Here is an 18,491-nt window from a genome sequence, read left to right as displayed (position 1 = left end):
AACTGACTGCATGCAACATCATATCATATGGTGTTGCATGCGGTCAACTTTGCAGGAGTAAAAAAAATATTTATTAATTCCCCGCCCCCCACCCCACACCCCCCACTTACTTGTTACCTCGCCTCCTTGGCCACTTCTGCCCTGCAGCATCAGATCCGTCCCTCTAACGCAGGTCGGATCCAATGCTGCAGGGTCCCTTGTTCTTTTTTTTTTTTATGCCCCCAATATCGAGGAAGCGGGGGACACCCCCGCAACCCTCCAAGGCGAATACACACTGACACACCGATCATGGCGAGCAGGAGAGACCCCCAAAACACCCCCTCCACATGTTCAGTATATATTGGACAATTTGTACGAATATATTCGGTCGAATGGTACAGGCCAAATTTGGTCAAATGTACCATTCGGCAAAATATATTCGAACAAATATACTAATACCATTTGAAATGCTTTAAACTATATCCTCTCTTTAAGCTATCACTTTCCAAATGGCATCTTCTCAAATTGCTTTAAAAAGGCTACTGGCGTACCCATACTGTACTTGAGTGCAACATTTAGACATATTGATCCTATTTATCACCAGAAATGGCCCTTGACTGACTCATTTTACCACTATTTTGCCCCCAAAATATCCCAGATACATGTCTGATCTAGCTTTATAAAACTTCGTCTACAGTTTCTCCATGAGATGTCTCCATTTCATTCAACATAGTTTGAAGTGCCCATGGATGCATGCCCTGTCCACAAGACTAGTGAGCACACGGTTCTACAGGATATAAGCACGCTAGCCTGATTTATACTCATAGGGTTGGTGCTTCAAACATTAGAACACTAGGCCAGGTGTGAAGTTAGCAGTCAAGAGTGCTGTGTGTGGGGCTCATTGTTGATGCTCTTTTTTTTACATTTGATATTTTTATAGAAACGTATATTTCTGCCATTTAACAAAGGTATTTTTATTATTTTCACACAGACGTGTTATGGTGCATTCAACTCCTGCAACATTCTGCAATATATAAATTACATGAGAGAAATGTGTCTGCTTCTTCATCTCAGGCATTTTCCTAGATATAAAATCAGTGTTCCACCACAGAAAATGTGTGTACATTAGTACATTAGGTATTTAAAACCTGTACCATTTAGTGGGATTAGTCCTAAAACAATCCTAAAAAAAAAAAAAAAAAACACACACACAAAAAATCACTCGATACCGCTCGGGGATGACTGGCTGAACTGATGCCTAGCTCATAGTTTTTTATAATGCTTCAAATAATGAGAAGGAAAATCGCTGGAGGGATAACCTGGGTGATTTGAGATTATTATTAGAGAGAAAGAGTTAACAAAATCATGGATTATTCTTCAAGTCATATGCCCACGATTTTACTTGTGGGAGACTTCAATCCAAAAATAGGTACAGTGTTGTGTGATAATGAAGAAGCCTTATTAGAAGAGCAGTGGGAAGTCAAGGAAATAGGGACACCAATAAGTAAAAAATAGAAACCAGGAGATAGAATGTGGGAAGCTGTTTACAACACAAGACTCGGGGCCCTAAAAGGTCAGACAAAATCCAATAGCCTGGAGTTGCATACTTTTTTTATTTACTGTGAATGATTTTAGTATTGTGCTGAGGATTGAGATTGTCCACAATAGATTGGTGGGTATGTTGGATTTGGGACAATCAACCTGCCGCCATAATCGGGTCCGGATCCTGATTCCCAGAATGGGGAATTACCGGGCCATTCCGAGTTCGTAGGGCCCAGTAATTCCTCTCTCCGGGAACCCAGGCCCGGACCTTCCCCATTCCCATTTCATCCCCCAGAGGGCTGAATGGGAATGGGGGAGGGAGCAAACAACGGGCCGATTACGAGCAGCCCGTTGTTTGCCCCTTCTTCTCCTCGCGGTACCCAGTAAGCACACCTGGTTTGACCAAGCGTTACTTACTAGGTCCCGCGAGGGGAGATTGTAATGAGGCAGAAAGGGTTTATCGGGTCTGCCTCCTTTAGCGGGTCCCGTTAACCCGTTCCGCCTCACTTGTAATGAGGCGCAATGTGTCTAATACTAATCCATCCATCTTCAGATGTGCGCAGGGTATCCATCCCCAGGCCTAGCACAGAGCTGTCAACTGTGGCAATTTCCCCTGACTGCACTATGGGGCATTTAAGGGGTGATCATAGGGGTTGGGTGTTCCCCGATTCATGTTGCAGGGCCTGGGTTTCATGTGAGGAGGATCTCCTGGTCACCCCCACAACACACTTTTTATGAGGCAGAGGCTAATCACATTGGTACCACAATGTCATCCAGCCAGTTTAAGAAATATGCAAATCATTGTTTATTCTGCTAGTAAAGGTAAGTCCTGCAATGGAAAGTTACTTTGCATGACAGCCAGAATGGTAACTCTGCTTATCGCTATCTATCGTATTAGCAAGAACAAGCTGTGAAGAGGATGTTGCCAAAGTTACACATGCTCCACTTCCCCATACAGATCTTCCGGTCATGCGGCCATTCACAAATACTACACTGAATTCAAGATGGCAAACTGGCCTTGCATGGGCTTGGCCCAGAAGCACCAAGAGAGCACCCATTTAAAAAAACGCACTCAAAATAAAGAATGAATTAGCAAATGTCCAACCCCAACATAAGGCAGTGAATTCATACATATGTTTACATCCTCCTAGAGGAGAATAGAGAGGGACACATATATGGGTGTGGGAATGTGGTGCAGAGGGAATGAGAACATGTAGAAGGGCCAAGAAAGTACATCAGGAGTTAGTACAGAGTAAGAACAAAATAAAGATATCAGATACAGGCCTTTGAAGTGTGAGTTGACATTGGGGAGTTGGAGACAATAGTATGACTGAGCTGGGGGAGTTTAGGATCAGGTCCCTTGGTTCAAGGGAAAGTCATGGCATTGACAAGGATCCTCTAGAGACTTAGACCAGCCTACCTCAGATGCAGGCCCAGCTAACCTGCCATTGGCTCGATGGAAGTTTATAAACTCATGGCAAACTTGACTGAGATTTTAATGAAATGTTTGAGTTGGCTGCAGAAAGAAGCAGTGGCCCCGACAATGGAAGCCTTACCCAGGGGCACAACATGCAGGTATCTGAGACTGAAAGAAATGTTTGTGAACCCAATAGACTTGACTTTGACTGAAAGTATGTCAGAATCCAGAAGTTACTTTTAAAAGGCATTCCTTTTGGTTAGCCTAAACCTCTCAGATACTGTTTGTCCTGACCATTGTTTTGGAAAATGTTGTGTTTCACATAGACATGAACCCCTGGAAGAGCAATAAAGAGACTGTGATACTGAGGGGCGCTTGTCTGGGGAGTGGGGAGATACACTAAGCTCTGAGAGATGATACCCCACTTTAGTTTTCTTTCGTTTGTTTTGTGTTACCTTCAATAACCTGTTGAGACCCCTGTTTGAGGGACCCTGAATAAATATTACTCTTAAATCAGAAATCAGATTCAGATTGGTCTTATTGTCTATGAATATGTTCTGGTGCACCCGTTCTCATTTGTGTTTATTGCTTAGTGGTTCATAGCCTCTTGTGACACCCATCAAAGCAAATAAGGCATCAAGACTTAACAAGATTAAATATGAGTGCATAAACCTTTTTTTGGTATATATTTACATTGGAAAGCTGGCAAAAATATTGATGCTTTAAGTCCTCCCCTTTTCTTTGTTGCATACCGCAGGATTCCAGGAATTCTTAGAAGCTATTTGCCCAAAATATCAGGTACTAAGCTACACATATTTTGTGACATTTACAATGGACAGTTTTCACAAAACACTGTCACTAACAATTGGAAAAGCACTAACAGAGTATGTTGCGTACACAATTCATGTAGGAATGTACATATCGCCAGTGGATGGCAACATATTACGTGCGCATCCCAGCTTATTTGAATGAACTCCACACTGTTCAGGAAACAGCAACTACCTCAACTTCCATATAGAACATTTGTCATTTATGTTTGCTATGAAGAAGGCATAACTCATCACACATATAGGAGCTGATTCATGGAATTATTTGCGCCAAAAAACGGGGATTTGTGTGCCATTCTGGCCGCAAATCCCCATTTGTTAAACAAGGATTTACGGGCAGAATGGTGCACAAATCTTCGTTTTTCGGCGCAAATAATTCCATGAATCAGCCTGATACTGTCTGTATTCATTCAAGGATTGGTGATGTTTTAGACTAACATCATTGACTCTTTTTTGTGAGGGACAATGTTAGCAATATTGTGTTTGCAATGGTAGATGACAATTACTACTGTAGACCCTGTTTTGGAAATTTCTTGAACCTAATCTCACTGGAAACATAAAAAAGAAACAGAGGTTGCCAACATATCAGACACATTCTGCAGAATGTCTGGCAATGCCTGGATGTTTAGCCTTACAGGCAGGTTCTTCCATAACCCAATACAAGCTTCCAATGCCACTTTGAACAACACGACTTTATCAACATCATATGAGGCAAGACAAATGTGAGGTTGGGTCATCCATGGCTTTGATTACTAGGCAATGGTGACTAGTAAAACAGCTCGTCCATTTTCTGGTGTCTTTTGAAGACATCACACAGGCTGTCAGCAAAGAGTACCATCAGTTGTGTGCTGCCTCCGGTTCACGTGATAAGATAAAAGATCATGATGATGGTACATGAAATTAGAGGTTTTGAATCTTTGGCAACAAAACATAAACCAATCCATAAAAACAAATGCCAAAGCCAACACAGACATAGTTCAATTTGAGTTCATCCTGCCCATAATTCTAAATCCCTGCTGCAGCTCTCAAGTGTGCAATTTATTTTAATATTTTGCAGGATGATATGGAAAAATACAAAACTAAGAACAAAGACTATGACCATGAGAGGTGGAGATCTTACTTGCATCTTCTTGGGAAAGTAACTGTACAAATGCCCTCTTCTCCCACATACAAACAGACAGTATCAGTAGCACCACCAGTACCGCCCATATCACTGCCAACACTCTATTGGTACAGTGGAAGTCATTAGTCTCGCCCATGTCTTCATCTGCAGTCAGCAAGCACTTCAGCGAGTTGAAGCCTGTCTTTGTTTTGTAAAACGGCATATTCTCAAATCCAATCAAAAAAGACAGATTGAGATTGGATAACACTTCCTCAAGAAAAACAAACATAATGAAATGCAGTCTCAAGGACAGCAGTGGAAATCATTGCACAATATCTTGAAGGTAATGTGCCACTGACTCTAGATGCAAATCCTTCACTTTTCTTCCACTGGAAAGTTGAGCAAAAGCCGACACTAAGCAGACTAGCAATTAAATATTTTATGTGTCCTGCCACCAGCATCTACTCAGAATGGGTCTTTAATGTAGTGGGGCAATTATCAGAGACAGAAGGACAGGTGTGTCAGAGAGAAATGTTGACATCCTTGCTCAAGATGGTTCAGCACTTGCTACTCTACATAGAAAATGATTCAGAAGAAACATTAGATGATTTGGTGCAAGCACATCAGGGAAACTGTGAACATGTTCCTAGAAAATGTCGATGAGGATGCATCTATAATGTTATCATTGACCTTTTTGACAGTTTGAGAAGGAGTTTGCTTCGATGCATGTTGTTTTTTACTTGAACTTTTTGCACAGTATTGTGTGCACAACTGTATAGTAATTACTTTATTTTCTGTACTAGCAGTTGTAATTCCTACTAATAAAAAAGTAGACAAAGGTAGTGAAATAAAGCATGGATCATCAGGCACATCAGGTAGGTTCCAGCAAGTTCCTTTAATCAGCTTCAGTAAGTTACATTAAGATGTCAACAGAGATAACCACTGGCTCCCATCACCCAGGCAGGAACTATCCAAGTGACACAGTGTGGAACCTTTACTCCAAGCATTCCCTCACTCACACCATAACATCCTCTCTGACACACAAACACTCTCTTTTACATCACCAGGCACTTGCATTCATGCCAAGCACAATACAACACACCTCCCTTCTTTCTAAATCACTCAACATCACAAAAAAGCACATCACAACACATCTACTCTTCTCACAAAACTTAAACATCCTTCACACACACACAGGTTCACATGAGGGATACACACAGGGGATCTTTTTAATGCAGGGTACAACTCAAAAACATGGCAGAGGGCATCCCCCCTAACTACTCTGGCTGTGTCTCCACGCATCAGCCACTCACACATGGCGGAAAGCGTCTCCCCACCTATATGGTCAGGCTGTGTCAGACACACACATCATCTACTCACACTAGTTGGAAGGCGTCCCTCTATCTGCTCAAACTGCATCCCTTCCATCGTTCACTCAAATCAAAATGCATACTGGACCACAACCTCACTCATGTCCATATGCACCAGTGACCACCCCTCACACCGGAGGGAAAGTCCCATACCATCCCATACATGCACACAATGTGTGGGGAGCACAGTGTCGTTCAAAACCATTGACCACCCCTCACACCGGTGGAGAGGTCCCATGCTAAACCATACTGGCATTATATTCTAAGAGCGCAGTGTCACTCCACTAACAGCATCAGATGCCAACCCAGAGATACACTGACAATACATGTCACACTCAGACACCTCTTAGCGAGGCCCTTCTCACATCTGTGAACTCTCACCACCCACACCATAACATCTTAGGCATTTTCTGATAACTCTAAAAGTCCATAAACCTGAAATTCCTCAAGTTGGTTAATTCTAGCACACACAATCACACACACCAATCCACCCTGTCCACATGCCATTAACATGGCCAGTAAATATCATCATAGGCTAAATCCTAGCTAACAAATCCCTTAAAGTTCAAAACCTTAATGTCCATAGCTGAATAACATCTCTACAGCTGCAATTCCTCAAGAGTTATTTCTAGTATTTGCATCACTTTGCCTTGCATAGATCCTTGCACTCATTACTCTTACCACCTTAAACATTACTGAATACTAAAGTCCTAAAAGTCCTTGCTGCTTCTTGGCAACATAGCACTAAAATTCCTCCCACAATTTTTTTTAATCTCAATACTGTTCACACATTTGAAATATGCTAAACCTTTTCCAAAAGCCCAAAGCTACACCTGCATAACCTCACCATGCTAATGCTATTTACATCTTCTATTAACAGCACATCACACTTACAAATAATACATGCTCCCTTTTCAATGGTAATTTTCAAACAAACACTAACTCAAGGTTTCTGAGTAAAAGAATATACATTTATTTACACATCATTTGTATAACATTTCACTAAAGTAAAGCAGTTTAAAAAATCACACTCTTAATACACACACCACTCCCAATAGGTTCCAGACAAGTTAAGCTCACAATTGAAGTGGGAGCAAAATGGCACTCCAGAAATTTAAAAGGGAGGGAAAGACAAAGTTAGGCAGAAATTGAACAGCACCAATAGGTAAGCAAGCAGGGCAATCGAGAAAGAGTAGCTACAGTGATGGAATCAAATCAAAAAGGCTTAGGGCCAAAGTCAATAGGACAAAAGTCGTTTGCTCAAGATCACACAGCTCAGGGTAGTTCGCGGTTAAGTCTTTGCCAAGAGTTCCGGCCGGGGTTGGTTGACAGAAAAGTTAGTTTAAAGAGTAGAGAAGGACAAGCCCTCGGATTAGAGAAAAATGTCACACACTTTCTCTGCGGCTGAACAAAACTAACAACCGGATTTGCACAGTACCTTTAAATGGAGAAGAAGCTGTAGCTGAGGTGGATGTTCCTGGCAGTTCCTCCAGGCTCACGGTTCCTGGAGTGACTGTCGGACTGACATGAAGTAGGAAGACTGGAGGGTCCTGCACTGCCCAGGGAAGAAGCCAAGAGCAGAGCAAAGCAACGAATAAAAGGTGCGCTCCGGGGGGCGTGGCTACATGGCCGCGTAGAAGGACGTGCATCCCGGAGCTCCTGTTAATCCGACAATGATACGCATGCTGAACAAGCATTTCGAGCAAGCCATGCGCTTTGAAACAAAAACCACAGCTGTATGAATATGCCGGGCACACAGCAGCGCAAAGACTGAGACGGAAAATGCGTGCAGAACCAAACGCGGCAGAAGACAAGTTTGGAAGTTCCTGCTAGAGAGGGCGACAAAATGGCACTGAGTCATGAACAAAGGAAAGGATTGTCCGTGCAGTGTGAGCAAACTGAAACGGAGCCCCGTCTCGAGGAGGAGCAGCACCAGAGCCCTCAAGAAGAAACCTGCAGCAAGCGGCAGCTTCAGGAGGCAAGGCAGCGCTGAATGGGTGAGCGGACGGCAGCTGCGACCTAATATCAAGGAGCAGGAGATACATTGTATCACCGTCGTCAGCTGTGCAGGCGAGGTGCGGCCACGGAACCCAGGCTGGGGACACAAGCGGGCTAAGCGGCTGGGCTGAGAGCGGGACCCCCAGCTGAGGCATATGGAACTGAGGCGACGAGGGAAGCGAATACTGTGACGGGGAGGACCGGCACCGGCAATCAGAGCGCTGTGTTGTAACGTGAGCCCCAGCATCAGGAGAACGCACGAACCGATGGGAAGCATTGCCAAAGATTAATAAAGAGCAGCAAAGCTGAGAGCTCGCAGAGGCACTGTGGATCATATACTGAGGTACTTAAGGTGCCGAAGAGGAGAGAGCACTGCTTGGTAACAAGCCAGCAAGTCTCACGCAAGGACACGCTGGATGTATATTACAATATTTATAAAGAGCGCACACGCATGCAGTAGCCTTGTGCCCTTGAGATGATGAGCCAAGGCGTACTGGGCAACGCCTCACAAATGCAGAACGGAGGAGGCGAGAGGCGTGTAGCCCCGGACATGCAGGAGTAATAAGAGGGAGCAATTGCTGGAGGCCTGACGGAGGGAGCCTTGGTGACTTCCACAGAAGTGCTGGAGTGGGCGGGAAACCACAGTCCAGTCATGTACTCCAAGCACTCTCAGCCACAAAGAAGGGGCAGGGGACCCACGGCAGCATACGCACCTATCAATAGCTAGCAGACACGATGCACATGGGATTGCGGGCACCACCTTACGACAGTGGAGCCACGCGTGCAACACCGGCAAGCTGGAGACACGGATAATGTCCGAGGTACATCTACTGTCTAGGAAACACCTGTGAGTGCTAAGCCATCCGCTGGAGCTATGGCTCCCACACCACAGCCCAAAATGAGCGCACAATGGGCTGGGCTGCCCAAGTAGGATCCGAGCTTGGTGGAACCGTACTGAGAGCTGCAGGAGGAGGAAGAAGAGGGTAGACACGCCCAGAGCACTGGCTGGACCCCTAAATCGCACAGGGCAGCCAAGTCAAGCTGGAGACTGGGCAAAAGCAACTAAGGCAAGACAGTAGGCGGGATGACCTTGGGCTAACAGGGGGCTGATGTGGGATCGCGCTGGGCCAGGGTGGGCACCCGACCATCAACAACTGAAGCATATGCGACGGAGAACGGCACGGCAAGATGTCTAATAAAATTGTCAGACCCAGGATCAAACAGCCCACGCTGGATGCCTATACTAAGACACCTCGAGGGGCAGAAGGGGGCAAAAGCAAAGACAATACTGCCACAGCGGAAGCCGAGACACTGGGCACGATCCAGGAGGTGCTGGCAGCAATAGCAGACCTGAAAGTTGCCTGGGAGACCAAACTGGGCCTGGCAATGAACGATCTAAAAGTGGGACTAGACCTCAAGATCGGAGGGGTCCAGGAAGAAGTTAATTTGCTGAGACAGGACGTGAGGACGCTCGCAGAGCACACTGGAAACCTGGAAAAGGAGATGGCCGCCCCCGGATCAGAACTCCATGCCCTTGTGCAGCGTGTGGGCAATCTGGAGAACAGAGCAGAGGAGGGGGAAGGGCGCGCCAGACGCAACAACATTCGTATTGTTGGATTGCCTGAAGGAATGGAAGGGCCCAACCCAACAGAATATGTGGAATCCATGCTTCTGCAGGAAATAACTGGCAGAGCGCTGACCCAAGGGGTTTGCAGTTGAAAGGGCGAACAGGGCTTTGGCAAGGAGACCGCCCCGGGTACCCCCCTGAGGCCGCTGATTGCAAAGATTCTTAACTATCGGGATCGGGAGAAGATACTCGAATTCAATTCGAGGCACGATTGAAAGGTGGCCGGCGAAAATGACAGCGTATCCAGATTACACTTTGCACGTACAACGCAGCAGGATGAACTTCGGGTCAGTGAAAAGGAGGTTGAAAGATGCTGGCCACAGATATATGTTGCTTTATCCGGCCAAATTGAAAGTGTTTTACAAGAACAAAACTCTGTTTTTCAAGATGCCGGAGGACGCTATGGACTGGCTGGATATGCAGGGCCGCCCCCAAGAACCGGATATCGAGACATGAGCCGCGGAAGATAAGTAGCACACAGCTGGGTCATCGCTGGTGACATAGCATAAAACACTGGGACTAGAGTATAGTATTAAATGAAGCCTGTGGGGAATGTGTGGCAGAAAATACATGCTTGCAAGATCTGCTAGTAGCAAATAATCCAAATCGGGCGGGTGGTAGCTCCTGGGGGACTACCCTCAAACCCCATAGCAGAACGCTTAGTTAGGTCACCGTTAGTCCGGTGACGCCCCGCGGGGTCCTAGCCTTCGGTTCACGAGACAGGACCAGACGCGGGTGGGCCTGAGATCCAGGGATGGAGCTGGGCATTTGTTGGGGTTGGGTAGGGAGGGGGGAGGGAGAGGGTTGTGTGCAGTGGGGCAGGGCTGGGGAAAGGTTGCGGGGAGGAGTTGTTAATGTAAGATCGGGAGGGTTAAGAGTCAGAAAACGGGCCATCGAGGAAGACATCAGGGGAAGGGGGGAGGAGGAGAATATCAAGACAATGGCATTGGGTAACCTCAGAGTCGTGACCTGGAATGTGCAGGGCCTCAATAGTTATCTAAAACATAATAAGGTGATGATGTACCTAAAGAGGATGCAGATTGACATAGCTCTGCTACAGGAGACCCACCTCACCAAGGAGAAGTTGGAGTTGGTCAAGAGAAAATGGAAGGGTAATGTCATAAGGGCCACATACTGGGCATATGCAAGATGGGTGATTACATGGATGGCACCGCATGTGCCGTTTCAGATGCTCAGATCAATGATGGACCTGGAGGGTAGAATGGCGGTGGTGGTGGGACTCCTGGGGAACAGGGAAGTGAACATTATAAATTTGTACGCCCCTAACCATGATACAGTGGCATACTTTAGGTCCCTCCATAGCAAAATTAGCCCCCTGTTGGGTGGTGCTTTGGTGTGGGGAGGTGACTTCAATTGCACCCTGAACCCCGGAATGGACAGGTCAGATGGCAAGTCAGATAAGCCGGCGCCGGCGGCTAAAGTGCTGAGGACACTGTTGACAGACCTCGGCCTAGAGGATGTGTGGAGACGGCTTCACCCAATGGACAGGCAATACTCGCATTACGCAGCGCCACATGACCTGCATACAAGGCTGGATTATGTGTTTGCCGCCACCGAGATAGTGGAAGAAATGGTGGCCGCGGACTACAAGGCTCGGGTACTTTCCGACCATTCGCCTCTGATCATAGAGTGGCGACACCAACCCCCCAGGGCGCGAATCCCAACATGGAGGCTTAGAGCTGAGGCTCTACAGGACGCGGGATTCAGGGAGGATTTGAGCGAGGCCATCAAGGAATACTTTGAAATCAATACGGGGAGTGTACGCTCCATGGAAACAGTATGGGAGACATTTAAGGTGGTGGTGCGCGGGGTAGCTATATCAAAGTCCAAAGGGCTCCAAGGGGGTATTGAACGGGAGCTGCAGGAAACAGAAAGAGAGCTAGAGGGCCTGATACAGAAGGTGGGGACCACCCGAGAGGACAGTGTTAAGATAAGAGACTTACAGGTGACTTGTAGCGAACTCTGGGACAGATTATGTAAGCTAAATTATAAGAAATATACAGAGAGGCAACATGCTGGGGGGATAAGCCGGGTAGATTACTGGCCTGGTTATACAAAAATGAGACCCCCCGGCCGGTGATCAGAGAGGTCAGGGACGAGGGAGGTCAAATCTGTAATACCCCGGAGGGAGTAAACGAGGAGTTCCTTAAGTATTACAAACGATTATATGAAGATGCGGGAGAAGATATGGGTCAAGAAATACTGGACACAATAGATGATATAGGGCTGCCCACCCTGGAGGACTTAGAACGCGCAGATCTAGAGGCCCCCATCACCTCGGACTAACTGGAGGCAGTTATCCAACACCTGCCCACATTTAAAGCGCCCGGGTCGGATGGGTCACCCAGTGAGTTTTATCATACTCATAAGCAGGAAATACTCCAGCCGCTGCTAGCCATGTTCAATGAAGCCTACAAGCAGGGGGAACTGCTGGAGTCCCTCTGAGAGGCTGTGATTATCCCGCTCCTGACACCGGGCAAGCCGAACGTGGAGTGTGGGTCTTATAGGCCCTTGTCTATGCTTAACCAAGATAGCAAAATACTAACGGCAGTGCTGGCCAACAGACTTAAGAGGGTAATTGGCAAGCTGATTCACCCGGACCAAACAGGCTATGTCTCTGGTAGAAATATCACAGACAACCATAGGAGGCTGCATCATATCAATGATCAGGCTGAGAAAGACCCGGGAGAGTTGGCTATCGTGTCGCTGGACGCGGTTAAAGCCTTTGATTCAGTGCGCTGGCAATGGTTGATGGTGACCCTGAAAGGTTACGGGATGGGACCAGGCTACATCAGATGGGCCCAGATGTTATATAGCTCCCCGATTTCGAGAGTTAAAACATGAACTATAATTTCAGACAAATGGCAACTCAGTAGGGGGACCAGACAGGGATGCCCTTGGTCGCCCATGCTATATATTCTGGCATTAGAGCCGCTGGCAATCTGCTTGAGGCAGCAATATGGGGAGGTGGGGATTCGTACGACAGGAGGCACACACCTGATATCACTGTATGCGGATGATATGCTCCTCTATTTGCGCTATCCGGAGGAGAATCTGCAATATGTGCTGGAGGTGATGGACCGCTATGCCACCCTCTCGAGCATTTCGGTGAACCCTGGGAAGTCTAATGTGTTCCCTTTGGGAAGGTATAAGAGTACCCCATTGGAAAGTCTACCCATCCTGCAGATACCCAGGCAGACCGAGACGTTTAGATATATGGGCGTAAACATTTACCATAGGATTGAGACAGAGCACAAACACAACATGGAGAAAGCAATTGACGGAATTAAAAATAGCATGGCGTTCTGGTCTAGATTACCCCTCGTCATGATGGGAAGAGCAGCGCTGCTCAAAATGGTGGTATTGCCCAGACTCTTTCATTTTTTTGAGAATGTCCCGTACTTGATCCCCAGATGCTTTTTGTGAGACTTCATGGCCTGTGCAGGGGCTTCATATGGCACAACTCCAGGAATAGGGTAGCCCTTTGGAAATTACAGAACGCATGTGATAAGGGGGGGCATAAACCTGCCGATTTTCGAATTGTATTACTTGGCGGGACAGTTGTTGTATGTGGCTAGATGGTTGTCTGCGGAGGACTCGGCAGAAGCTAGGCTTTTGCAAGGAGATTCAGCTCCATACTTCCTGAGAGAGACAGTGTGGCTGCATAACACTAAAATGGCAGGGAAGGGGAGACTACTGATGCTGGGCAGGGAAGTTTGGCGTAGAGCATGGAGAACGGTGGGCGACCCAGACCCGCTATCTCAGCAGGTTCCGCTGGCGGTGCTATGCGGGGAAGACTCGCAACTGTTCAAAGGGGTCCGCAGATACTGGGAACCGGTGGGTCTAGCTACCCTTGGAGATATATGGCAGGAGGGGGAGGTATTGGAATTTCAGAGGCTGCAGGATGAGACAGGGGTGCATGGAGGCCAATATATCACTTACACCAGGCTCATGAAACGGGTGAGAGAGAGGTGGCCCAAGACGGTACTAGCTGAGGAACCTGATACCACCCTGGAAATGATGTATGATGTCTCGGAGGGTGGGCACGAAATATCTTGGATATATGAGCTCCTGAGTGCGAAGGCAGGGAAGGAGCTGCTCCAGCTGAGGCTAGACTGGGACGAGGATGTGGGAGAACCCATGACAGATAGACAGTGGGATAGAGCATAAAGGTACCATAAGAAGGTGTCCCGGAATGCGAGACTCCAGCAGATCCAGCTGTATGTTACCCACAGAGCTTATCTGACTCCCAGAAGAATAGCTAGGTTTGGAGTCTCGGCTATACAGAAATGCCCCAGGTGTGGGGAAGAAGAGGCGGGGCTGCTGCACATGTTCTGGGCTTGCTAAGAGGTGCAGACATTCTGGGAAGAAATAAAGACAAGAATGGCCAGCGGGGGAGTGGTGCTTGATGTGAGGTCGGCTTGGGCATGCATGCTTGGGAGTTTCCCCAGGCCACGTAACTCAAAACATATCAGCAAGATGAAGGACCTGGCCTATATCTTGGCCAAGCGCAGAATTGCAATGGGCTGGAAAGCGGCCCATAGGCCCAGAGGGGAGATGTGGTGGGCAGACCTCTTCAAATGGGCAGAAGCAGAAACTGTGGTATGGTATGAGGCTGTCACTAGGGGGGTGAGGAGAAAGTGGGCCCCTTGATAGCCTGGAGGCAACTGGTGACCTCAATGGCAAACCCCCACCAGGTCAATCATGTAATGGAAGACTCAGACGAGTTGACAAGCACTGAGATACCTGAAAATGCTCATGCAGATGGCACGGATAAGACGGCCTGAGTTTGTGGGGATGGAGTGGGGAGGATGGAAGAAAACATTATATGATGTGATGCCTTGATATTGAATATGATTGTCCTAAATGGTTGTAATGTTTTGTGTGCTGTTTGGTTAAAATAATAAAAATTGTTTAAAAAATAAAAAAAGAAAGAAAAAAAGGTGCGCTCCTTAAAACCCAAGCAGGATCCGACCTTCCTGGCTATCCAGCCCACTGTATCTCTGTACAGTGAATTCAACCAGAAGAGGGGGTCCTGGCTTACAGTTTGGGGGAACTGGTTAGTCCCACCAGCTCAGGGGAAGAAGATTCCTGGAGGATCTTCTCTGTCGTTGGAGTTCGAAGATTCGGACCTGCAGCAGGGCTTCATCGGACGGTTTGGTCATGGTTTGGGTCTTCTTCCATTAGCTCCTCATCGGTTCTTTCATTCCAGTGGCGAATCTACCTTTCCAGGCCCAGAGACCTGCTTTGTATGCAGTTTTCCCCCATTCACACAGCCTGGCAGTCAATCACACAGCAGGGTGGCTGTCCCGCCGGGACAGTCATGACAGCCAATCAGTTCAGAGTGTGACATGGGTCTCCAAGGAGACCCTGAGCAGGGAGTTCTAAACCTCTCCCTCACATCCTGTCCCCCAAACGATACAGGCGCCTAAGGAGGGCTTCTGCGTAGAAGCCTGCAAAAAGACGGTGAACAAAGGAACCAAACCTGGTTTGGCACGCAGAGTAAAACACGAGAAAGACATTTTCAAAAAGAAATGGCAAATAAACCCAGCCAGAACCAAAATAAAACATATATGGTCTAACAGGTTTAAGTTCGAGGCTACCAAGATAGCCTAAAACAATACCAAGGTTATTTAAGGTAACCACGGTAGGAAAAATAGGGTAGTTACCACTGCCACCAGCCAAGGCTTGATGTAAAGGGAGCGAAACAACACTCCAAGAAATACAGACAAAAAGGGATAAGTATTAACCTTTTGCAGTACTCTATGTAAAATAGGGTGCACTGGGTCTGTGGTTTTAAAGGAACTAATAAAGTTAATGGCAACTTTATATGTTCTGGGAGACAGTAGTCAGTCCCAGAAAATGGAGTCTGAGTTGGGAAGTCTAAAAGACAACCCTGTGTCACTGCATTGAAAGTGCTGTGTAACACACAGTAAAAAGATGATGCCTGTGGAGTAGATGAGGCTCCAGAGTCTATGAACACAAAAATGTTTAAACACACACAGCAAAACACATGTAAGAGTGGGAAAAAAAGGCTCACACTCTTACCAGGTGGAACAATCAATCCTAGAAATCCAGTAAAGCTGCTGAGGGACTCAGTAGGTAAGGGAAATTAGCCATTCTGGAGAATTATCCCTAACAATGCTGAACATTTCGAACAGACACACACACATATCCACACATTTCCCTTTTATATATTGAGAGATTTAACACCAGAAACAGAAGCAGCCAATGGCATTGCCCTTTGGTGTTGCAGTCCTTTACAAACTGCAGAGCACTGCTTAATTTTAGATGCTAGACCCAAACACAGAAGACACTTCGCTAACCCGTGAAGCATCTTTATCCGTGAGCAATGACTACGAAGTGCAGCATCACTAAAAAAAGAGAACACCTTATTCTCCCAAAATACAAGATGTAATGTTCCTAGCCTAGAAGTGAACATATCTGGGAACTTGGTGGAGTGAAATGCAGCGAGAGCTGCCTGAGTTTAATGCCAATTGCATTGTGTTACTTCCTTTCTGCAGATTTTTGGGACAGTCAATTAACAAGTGCAGAATTTACCTGTTAAACATATAGGCGTCATGTGCCTGAAATACATTTAGAAGTATTTGCTTTCGCCTGTTTGCGAGCAAATTGCAGCGCCTTCTTCAATATAATATGCATGACCGACGCCAGCATCCAAAGACTCCTGTTCATGCGCCCATGTGTTGTGCTCCCTTCTGACAACTATGTGAGCATCCTGAATGCTGCATGTCAAGCCTCCTTCCTGTCTTCACCTTCACACCGTCCATTGAAGGATGCACATTATAGAGTCAGTTCCTTCATTATTAGCCTCACCTCGAAACATATATCCCATCATCCCCACTCCACACAGCCAGCCCCCTTACTATTATCACTGCACATATATGTTTTTATTTTTTTTTATTTTAACTTGGTTGGTTAATAAAATTAACCTTTCAAATTTCTCTTACAAGTTTCATCATTAAGTCAAAATCACTTAAGAACATATAAACGATTTACATACATACATTTAAGACCCACATTAAAACATTGTTCAATCACAGTATTTTCTTCATCATAAGCCAACACTAACCTGTATGGAGTGTCACTTACTTTCCATTCCCCTCTTTTGGAATTACACATTCAAGAAATGCACTAAAGCAATTCTCACTGCTAGTTGCCTACTGGAAAACACTTTTTGCCAGATTTTATCGTTCCCAAATCCCCAGTAGACTTTAAGTGTTCCACGAAAATGTATGTTCCTTTGTTGTATCAAGCTAGGACAATCGACAATCATATGTTTCAACATTTCTTTCTGAAGAGATTCTCGGCGATATCGACAAACATTGGCTTCCTTAGGTATTAAATATCTTCTGGCAAGAATGTCTCTGTGTGCCACAAGTTGAGTCTACAACGTAAGTATGGCATTCTTATCTTAGGAGATAGACATTTTTCTAAGTAATCTGACATACATCTCATTTTCTTGTGGCCAAAGAGATTACTGTCAAAATCTTTGAGCACCATACATTTCCGTCTAGTTTGAATCCAGTCGTATTGATACAATTTCAGTTTTGCTTTTTTGGGGTTTTTCAATAACAAATCTATAGTTATATTTGCATCAGCTAAGTTATTCAGTGTGTGATTTCGCCATTTCCTCGGGAAATCCTGCTCAGATGAAACTAAATAAGTAGCCAATATACTGAGCACATTCGGCTGATTTAAGCTAATCAAGCATTTTCGAAAAAGATTACACATCTTACACATTATATGGACTGCCAGAGACAATAAACCCAGCTCAAAGCGAAGGATGGATAGTGGAGTACATTTTGGCAGATTGAAGATGCCTTTCCATAAACGTCCTTCTAACATCACAGTTACATGCCGAATTATATAATGTTGCTTCAACACCATATGTTAGTATTGGTATAACTTTTTGTTGATAAAACAACATTCTGTAGGTAGTTCAAAGAATTCGGCGCACAAGTGGTGCATGCGGCTGGCGCACAGAGTGCGCGTGCGCCAAAACCCATTTAGGTGCACAGCGTATTCATGGATTTATACATCCATAAGCAGCCGTGGCGCAGCAACCCTGCAGCAGCGCCAGTTACTCCCCTAACCCCGCCCCATCCGTCAAAAACATCGCACAAATCCAGTACATGGTGCAAAGGCCAGTGGTCCAGCATGTAGCCCCCCAACCACGAAAACGCGTGTAAAACTCACCGCGCACCCCCCAGAATACACGTACCCTGTTCGTGCCAGGCCTATCGCGTTTAAAACTCCCCGCGCACCCCTCGCAATACACGTACCCTGCTTGCGCCAGCGAAAATGCGTGTAAAACTCCCCGTGCACCCCTCGGAATACACGTACCCCACTCGCGCCAGCGAAATCGCGTGTAAAACTCCCCGCGCACCCCCCGGAATACACGTAGCCTGCTTGCGCCAGCGAAAATGCATGTAAAACTCCCCGTGCACCCCTCGGAATACACGTACCTGGCTCGCACCAGCGAAATCGTGTGTAAAACTCCCCACGCAGCCCTTGGAATTCACGTACCCCACTCGCGCCAGCGAAATCGTGTGTAAAACTCCCCGCGCACCCCCCAGAATACACG

Source organism: Ambystoma mexicanum, chromosome 2q (genome assembly GCF_040938575.1).
Source record: "Ambystoma mexicanum isolate Mex_15411 chromosome 2q, UKY_AmexF1_1, whole genome shotgun sequence".
Classification (NCBI taxonomy): domain Eukaryota; kingdom Metazoa; phylum Chordata; class Amphibia; order Caudata; family Ambystomatidae; genus Ambystoma; species Ambystoma mexicanum.
Note: the sequence above shows the minus strand (reverse complement) of the source record.